The sequence below is a fragment of the Chamaea fasciata genome, unplaced genomic scaffold (assembly GCF_029207755.1).
Source record: "Chamaea fasciata isolate MVZ Bird 193981 ecotype frontalis unplaced genomic scaffold, bChaFas1.0.hap1 SCAF_3, whole genome shotgun sequence".
NCBI lineage: Eukaryota > Metazoa > Chordata > Aves > Passeriformes > Sylviidae > Chamaea > Chamaea fasciata.
The window spans coordinates 52,337,306-52,346,138 of record NW_027094088.1 but is presented as its reverse complement, the minus strand read 5'-3'; the positions used below and the strand labels follow the sequence as shown (position 1 = coordinate 52,346,138).

Sequence of the window (8,833 nt, the reverse complement as noted above, 5' to 3'; positions counted from 1 at the left end):
TGTTTCTGAATTACTCCTTATAATGGTGCTTTCATTGGTCACTGGGGTGATAGTTTTGCCGGACTGTTGCAATGACTTGCAGAACTTTTTTTAACTGATGATAGGTATAGATATGATGGTGAATCTAGATATAGATTTCTCCCTGATTTGTGCTTGCTGACCATGAATTTTATTTCCCTTCCATGTCCTACACATGTGAAACTTTGAATGGTACAGTTTCAGGTATTACAGAGATTTTAAGGTACCATATGACAAGTTGGTTAAGACTGACAAAACTAGTAGAAACACTTCAAATTTTTATTTTATACATCTTCAAACTGTTAGTCCATTAAGGTATTTATTCTAAACCACATTATTTTATTTCTTACATTCCAGCAGAAGTTTTGATGACATTCTTACTGAGAATTATTGAGAACAATATTTCCTAGGAACAAATTGGTCCCATACAGAAGTGTGAGAAACTTTAAAGGCATATATTATCTGTTAATTTCAGTTAATCAGAATTTTAGAGATTTTGATCATCTACTGAAATGCACATAACAAAATTTATATTGCTGACTCAAAAGTGAAAGGCTCTAATGAACCTCAATACTGAAAATTCTTCAGTTAAGCAGTTTCAGAGATATTAATAAAAGAAATTGGTCTTAAATTATTTATTTGTGATCCACTACTACAATACTTGAAACAACAGTGACATCTGTTTCAACTTTTTTGGTATCCAAAATAATGCATTACTGTGCATGAATAACTCAGTGGTGTGAGACTCAGGTAGCCAAAGAACACTTTCTAAGTGTGTCAAACAGCAAGTTATGACAACAACTGTGTAACGTTTGCTTTGAACTTGTTCAACCAAATGATTAACTGAACAAAGCGCACCCACCATCAGAGGCAACTACTGCCTGGCAGTGAAGCTGTTCACTCACTTGTTAAAAATATTTAGCTAACACCTAAACTGCAAACACCATCTATGTCAGTACTGCCAACTCATCCACGTGTTTTACTGATTATTATGTTATGTAATATTTTCTTACATTTGCAGAGATAATTCTTGATATTTATTTCACTTCTGGCAAAAAGTGGCAATGTAGGAGTAACACACCTGCTTTCAGACAGAAGATTTATCAAATTATGCCACTTACACACGAATTAGATGGAACCAGCCTGGATTACATTTGCTCATGTCCATATTAATGACTTTCCAGTTGCTGAGTTTATAAACTTTCATAAACCAAAGACTAATTTCTAGTTCAAATCAGTAGTGTGAAGACCTGGAAAGTTCAGAAATGGGAAAGAACTTAAGAAAGTCCAAGACATATAGAACGTGGCTGAGGTCCTTCAGTAGGTGGCACACTTCCCTCTCAATCAGTTGCGAAGGCAAGTATTTGCAGGATGCTCGGGGCGCTTGCCTGTGGGAAGATTCCAGAGATGCAAAACCAGGAAGGCAACCAATGTGGTTAGGAAGGTTCCCATGACATGTGCCAGAGCAGTATTGGAGATAGGATAATATGGTGAAATTCTAGATAGCTGCAACTTAGTTAATGCAATTTTTCTTATCCAAAGTGTTCCCTACCATTTTGAGATGTCTTTTTTACTCTGTTTTCAAGTTGTCACTACTCACTGTTAAGAGTGGTCTGCCCCTCTGCTCTCTCCAGCTCATACCTGAAATTCTCTATACATGAAGCACTAGAGTTTTCTTTGAATTGGAAGATGATGCAAAAGAGTTGCCTATTTGAGAAGAACACTAAATGAAAGGCTTTCAGGGCTAATGGGAATATAAATAGGTAAGCCTTTAGAAAATTAAGTCGCTTAATAGTTCAGGTTATTTATAACTCAGAAGTTGCTAAATCATGCCGTGCCTTTGGCAGGCTCTTACTTCAGTTGTTCCTAGAAAAAAATGGGGCAGGGTGAGGGGGAGAACTGAGTCCAGTATACAAAATCTGTAGGAGCCAATACTTTATAATTAAAGAGAAATAACCAGTGCTTGGTAACATGTTCCACTTGTCAGCAAGGCAAAATATTTTTTTCCAAATGCCTAAAAGTCTTTCAAAAACCTAATTGGATTGTGATGTTAAAAGGGACAATCAAAGAGAACCTGGCTATAGACCTTATAAGCTTTATTTGTCTCACATGAGAAGTGCACATAATCCCTTGCCTGAGTTTCTAGTCAGCACAGTAGATTTTCCTATTCAGCTAGTCAATTAGCTATGAAAAAAATAAAAATTAGTAAAAGAAATCGAATTTTATTTAAAAACGTTTTCCCAGGATTCATTGGCTTTAAAAAATGTTCAAATGAAAGGGCATAATTTCAGAAAATTTTGCCTTTTTAATTTCTACGCCCTCTTCCAAGGTCAAGTGATGACATGTTATTATCAAGCTGTTGATGCACATAGCATGTTAGTTCTGCATCTGGAAATACTTTATGTGGAGAAAATCACTTTTTTTTTTTTTTTTTAAGGAAATCTCAAGATAGCAGAAAAATATTTTTCCTTCAGGAAATACAGCCATTTGTTCGTTACCAGGCAAACAGGACTCCCCTTCCTCTGGGCCCTCTGCCAGAGTTATTTACACACAGGCTTGTTCAAGCTAACCACCTTGGCTTCATGCTCCTTCACACCATTTGACACCGTATGAGATTGGAGCTGTTGTGGATAAAGAAGTGCTTCACTGTGACTCCTTTGTGTTCTGTGGAGGAGTCATGGGCACACTCCCCCATGAGGAAAGACTACCCTTGTTTACCTAGGAGAGTAGACAAACAAGATACAGCAGCCTGGATTCAAGAAACACATAGGAAGAGGTATTGAGAGGGTGAACTGGCAGTGTCTTTTTCTCTTTTCTCATACAATAAGATGGCAAGCAACAGGAAAGCAATATGTACAAATGAGAAAGTGGAATGCTGTGGCTGGAAATACATTTTATGGTATTAAATGATTAAATGATATGGGAAACTCATAGCTGCTAGTTATCTCTGAGAAAAACTTGAGATGGTCAGTAGAAGGTAGGTATCTCTTAAAACAAAAAAAAAAAAAAATCAGTTACCTGAATCAGTACTGCTCTTCAAATGGATTTTGTGATGTATTTGACATCCAAAGTAAAGTCAGAGGCAAATACAGCCCTTTTAGTACTCTTGCCGACTCTTCTGATCCATCTCAGTATCCTTTCTCACCCTCTTTGCTGGCCCCAGAGCCACTGGGTGTGCCCTCTCAGGCTCTCCATGTGTCCCTGAGAGGGACTGGTGGCCGGGACCCTCACCCTCACAGGCTGCTCATCGCCCAGCACCCAGCTCAGGTCTCTTCTCTCTCTAACGATGGGAGAAAGAGCAGGTCTTCCAAAGAGGAGAACAGAAGAGGGAGTATACCCACCTTTTCCAGCATTGGAAGGCCAGGGCTGGAAATACTCAGGGCTCTGAGTATCTTGCATATTTTTCTACTAAGCACAAAGAGCACTGAATGTAATGAGGACATTAGAAAAGGCAGTGGTATGAGCAAGGGCAGCAAGAGACATTGCAATCCAAGCAGTCAGATAAATGAGAGAACGAACATGGGAGGAAGATCCTGTATAAATAAGGACAATGTGTTTTAACCATCATTGATAGGAAACTACCAGTAATTGTTTATTTATGAGGAAAGTCATTCACGGGCAGTTTCCCATAGATTTTCTAACTTAATCAAACCTTAAGAAAGAGGATCTGAACAGCAAAATAACACCACTAATTTTGTTTTGCACTCCTACCCTCTGAGACTTTCAGAAAATTAGATACATTTGGTCCATTTTGCTTTACACTCCTCACAGTGAAATCAATAGATAGGTATCAATGCCTTATGTAAAGGAATTGTCTCTTTTGCTGCAGTTCTATCTGTAGCAACTTTGTGAAGAATAGTAATGAGCTTGTGGGTACAGGTTTGGGGACCAAGTAATTTTTTCGTAATAAAGGATGAATTCCTTTAAAATCACTAGCTATTTTAGGAATGGTTGTTTAACATTTCAATTCAACTGCACTATTACAGAAAAATTATGTAATGCTTTCTATTATCTACTTTGAGAGCAGCAGTTTACAAAACTGATGGATTCTGTGTTTTCTGAGATCAAACCAAATTTCAGAATAATTTATAGCATTTAATAATCTGTGAACATCTTTGCTGAATATTATCATTGTATGTTGTGTTTGCTGTGAGCTGCAGCTGTGATGGCCAAGGTGCTTTCCAAGCAACAAGAATCTTTTTTGATGAATCTGCAAAATCTATATTTAAATAACAGCTGTAAATCTTACATCTGAGAGCTCCCTTAGTTGTTTTTTATGTTAGAATGATAGTTTTATTAAATGTTGGGTGTAAAAAAAAACTAGAGGGAAATGATAGGATGGTATGATGCAAGGACATCATTACTAAGTTATGTTGTTGCCACAAGTAGGTGAGAGAAAGTGAATCAGATGTCTGATGCTTCTCTGTGGAGTCACTGGCAGGAGTTTGGGAGGAAAACTACCGTGGCGTCCCAGCTGCAGTCCCCCTGTGGGACAGTGCTCCTGCCTCATGCTCCCCGTGGGAGGGGAATGGGGCATCGGTCAGGGATGAAGGTCAGTCTGTACTCAGTTACACCCACTCCCCTACAACTGTGCACAAAGGGGGAGAGGGCTGAAGGAACTTTGTGAAGATCTCCTTGCCTCTTTGGCTGGGGAGGAAGCAAGCTAAGGACCCTTGCAGCTGCAGGTTGTGCAGCTTGTCAAAACCTGCTCTGGGGCTTGAGCCAAACACATTTTGTACAACATTGAGGGTCTCTGAGCACAGGTATAACTTCAATCTCTCTCCTGGGAACACAAAAGTGCCGAAGAGTTGTAGCTCCAGCACATACCCCGTACAGCCACTGTGAAGGAAATGGCTGTGGCTCAGATGGTGCAATACTAGGAGAATGTGGGAAAGCACACACAGTATAGCTTCTTGAGGTAACCAATGTAATTGGAGAAAGACCTTTATTTTGAAAGGCATTACAGAGAAACATTTTTTTACTTTGCTTTGAGACTGACTGTAAATAAGCTCCTATTTTGAACACTGAACCTTGTTGCAGTACCTTCTGTGGGCAGGTCTCTGTGACAGTAAAAATGAACTTCAGAAGTCTCGCAAGAGGGAGAAGAGAGAACAACAACGCTGGGCATACACAAAGAAGTCAAAGGTGCTGGTCAGGCGTCTGCAGCCTCCCAGAGGGGGAGATACTGGCAGCCATCATTGGGGGGCAGAGATAAATGCTGTAAATGTTGTAGAAAACAGAAGGATGGGAAAACTTCAATTTGAAACAAATCCTAAGCTCTCCCATTTCCCATTGACTTATTCTGACATGACATCAAATAAGGATCACAAGCCCAAAGTCAATATGTTTGCTCAGACAGAATAATTCCAGTCAAACAATACTTGGTGTCACGAATGACAGTATCACTTACACTTACAAAAACAGGAAAACAAAGACAGACATGCTCATGGACCTAACAAGGAGAAAAACCCTCTTTGTTCAGCCCTCTTAGTATTGAACATGCTTGTAGGAGCAAGTCTTTTTTTTTTTTTTTTTTTTGGTAAGAGAAGTCATAATTTATCATGAAATTACATGACCTTATGCCAATATAACTTGAGGGAAACCCCAAGAAATCCCAAGACTCTCCTGCACCTTCTGGATTGAGCAAAATAAAGCACTAGGAACCTGACTCAGAGATCACCAAAATTAACAGGGGCCAAGGACCACAGTAGCATGAGAAGATTTTTATTAATATATTCTATGCCCTTCTATGTCCCTGTATTGTCAGCTCTGAGCACTGAATTGTTATTAGTCTCTAAAAGATGCAGGAAGAACTTAAAATTCTTAGCCACTAAAATTAGGAAACAATGGTTTTATTTACCCTGGCATCTGCCATAAGAGCCACTGCTTTCAGAATTTATGTATAAACTTTTTCCCTTTTCATACATGAGGCTGATTTTTTTTTTCTCGATTTCAGTCAAAAGAATAATCCCAGATGCCAGTATGACTTTCGATGTCACCGTGACAGTGCTGAGAACTGGTATCACTTCGAATCAATTTCCAGTAGCCTGTAAACGCGACTGAATGGATTCCCCAAAAGAAAATTTGCTCTGAGAAGTAAGTGAAGACCTGCTGTCAAAAACCCAGCAGGCGCCGGTGCCACTGCAAAGCCAAAGCAGGCGAGGCCAGGCAAAGGACCCCTGCGCTGCCGGAGCGGCCGGGAGAGGGAATCAGCCGGTTGAGCTTCACTCTCCGAGCAGCGGTGGCAAGTCTCAGGAATACAAACGCTGTTCCCAGGAATCGGGCTCAGGCTTAACTAATTCAAAGATAGCGTGAGCGGCAGGACCCGGGCCGTGTGTCGGTGCGGTGCCAGAGCCGACTCCTGCTTCGGCGAAGATTCCGAAACCCCGTGGTGGGTTCCCGACCACAGCGGAAGGGCGGTGGGATGTCTCAAGGAAGCACGAGCACCGCCTCGCCCGGCCGGGAGGGTATTCCCCCTGCAGCGCCTCCCTGCCCCGGGGCCGGGGGCTGCTGCGGGAGAGCGGCCCCGCCGCCGGCCCCGACCCGGCCGGACCCCGCCCCGGGCGCTGCGGGCCCCCATTGGCCGCGGGCGTGAGCGGCGGCGTGAGGGGGGATGCGAGCCCCGTTGCCCGGCGTGGCGACCGCCCGTGTCCCCTGCCCGCCCTCCCGGTGGCGCGGGCCGCTCCGGCGGCCGGCGCTTCGCTCCGCTCGGCCGCGGCGTTGGCGGCGAGCGGGTGTTGCAATAAATGCGTATGTCTGCGGCACAGCCCGGGGCGGCGCGGCGGGCTCCCTGCCCTCCGGGGCGGCGACGAACCCCGCCGGGTCGGGCTGATACGCACCCCCTCCGCCGGGGCCACGTGCTGAGGAGTGAGCGAGGGTCAGGGGGGTCCCCGCCCGGGGGACACCCGGGTTCGGCCGTGAAGCCGGGGTCGGCGGCCGGCACGGGGAGCCCCGGCGGTGTATTGTTCTCCCTGACAGATAACGTGATCTCGGCCAGGCGAGAGCGAGGGGGCGGAGGGGCCGGGAGAGAGAGAAAGGAAGCGGAGGGAGGGGAGGGGGCAGGAGGATCCCGCGTCCTCGGAGGAAATTCTCAGGCCGGGAGGACGCGCGGCTTGCGCACGGCAAGCCGGGACTGGCTCTCCTGGGAGTTCCCTCGGCGGGGAGGGGGAGGGGAGAGGCGATCTCCACCGGCGGGGAGAGGCCGCGGCTTCGCCCTGCGAGGCCCTGCCTCCTCGGTGCGCGCCCTCCCCGCCGCGGGGCTCCCGCGGCTCCCGCCCCGCACAGCTCCCAGGGCGGGCAGCGCCCAGCACCGCGCCCGGGAGCGCTCCCGCCGCCGCGCGGGGGGACCCGGTGACGTCACGGGCGGCGCGCTCCCCGCGCTCGCTCCGCGCTCGCCGCCCTGTAACTTCTGTTCTGGGAAGTGGTGCCAGGAATAGCCCGGCGGAGCCGCCTGCAGCGCGGAGCGCTCCCTCCCGCCGCGGCCAGGGCGGGCTGCGGTTCCCGGGCCTCCGCCTCTCCCCCGTGCAACACCAGCCCCTCCGCCACTGTCAGGGAGATGGTGATGAGCCTTTCCAAAAAGAGGGAGAGGAATGACCTGCCTTAAGATAAACGCGTGAAGCGGGCGCCCCTTGGCCGCTGGAATATCTCTGTCTGTCTTTATATATAAAGAAGCACCGCGAGCCGCCTCACTCCGGGCGAGCCCTTAGCAAAGGAGCAACACGAGCGCCCGGCGGGATCAGCAGCAGCAGCAACAACAACAACAACAACAAGGGCACCGGGAGGGTTTCCCTCCTTCCTCCTCGGTGATTTCCCAGGTGAGCAGCACCGGCTGCTGCGGGCAGCCCCCTCCTCCCTGCCCGCCGCTCGTCCCCTGTCACCGACACCAGCTGACAGCCGCGCCGGGGCGGCGGGGCTCGGGTGCGGGGCGCCGCGGGGCTGGGGTCGGGCCGCGGTAGGCAGCGCGCTCAGCGGAGCGGGGGGTCTGAGGCCGGCGCTCCGAGTGCCGCCCGGGGCTGCGGGGGTAAATGGAGGGCAAGGCGGCGGGAGGGCGCCAGCGGGGGAAGCCGGTGGGGCTGTAAAACCGCCGGACCGGTAAGTCACCTCTGTGGAGGCGGCTCCGGGCGCTGGCAGGCACCGGCACCGTCCCCGGGGCACCACGGCCGGCGGCCCTTCCCGCTGAGCCGACGCAGGAGGGGGACACGGCGGGGACAGGCCTTTGTCGGTGACACGCCGTTAGGAAATGTGGGGAATACCCGGCTTGTAAGTGTATGCAGATGAGGAGAAGGCTGCCTTGCGTAATCCCCTCCTGCGGCGGGGAATGGGCATGGTCACCGCCGGGGAGAGGCGCCCGCGGGGGGGCCGACCCGACGGGGCTCTCATCGCGGCCTCCGGCGCCCCGGGAGCGGATGGGGGGGGCACCAAGGCGGGGGGGCACCCGGGGCCACCCGGCGCGGCGGAGGGGAGGGCGCTGGAGGTAGCCGAGGGAGGGTGGAGATGTGCCCCGGCTGCCAGCGCGTCTCCGCGGGGGTGCCGGACACGGGGGAAGTACGTGTGTGTGCGGGGACACCCTGCACCGCGCCGGGGTGCGTGTGCGAGAGTGCGTGTGCGCGCTGCGCCGCGGTGACTGTTCCCTGAAGTGGGTGGGACGTTGGCCCGTTCCGGGAATGTTCCATGACGTGTAAACGCCACAGGAAGGGGGTTAACGAGGGGCTCGGCCGGGGCCGCCGCCGGGTCCCTCCCTTTCTCCCTCCCCCTGTCCCCCCGCCCGCCGGCGGGGCTGCCTCGGGGGCCGGCGGGGGCACGATCCCTTATGTAA

General features: G+C 49.3%; 1 protein-coding gene across 2 annotated transcripts in view; it reads left to right on the top strand.

Moving 5' to 3' along the window:
* The first annotated feature begins 7,424 nt into the window (after positions 1–7,424).
* HIVEP2 (HIVEP zinc finger 2) overlaps positions 7,425–8,833 on the top strand; it is a 136,711-nt gene continuing 135,302 nt past the window's right edge. For both annotated transcript variants that reach the window (XM_066178994.1, XM_066178992.1), the window contains exon 1: positions 7,425–7,832. The gene's annotated coding sequence lies outside the window, so the exon portion shown is untranslated. The remainder of the gene's footprint in view (positions 7,833–8,833) is intronic.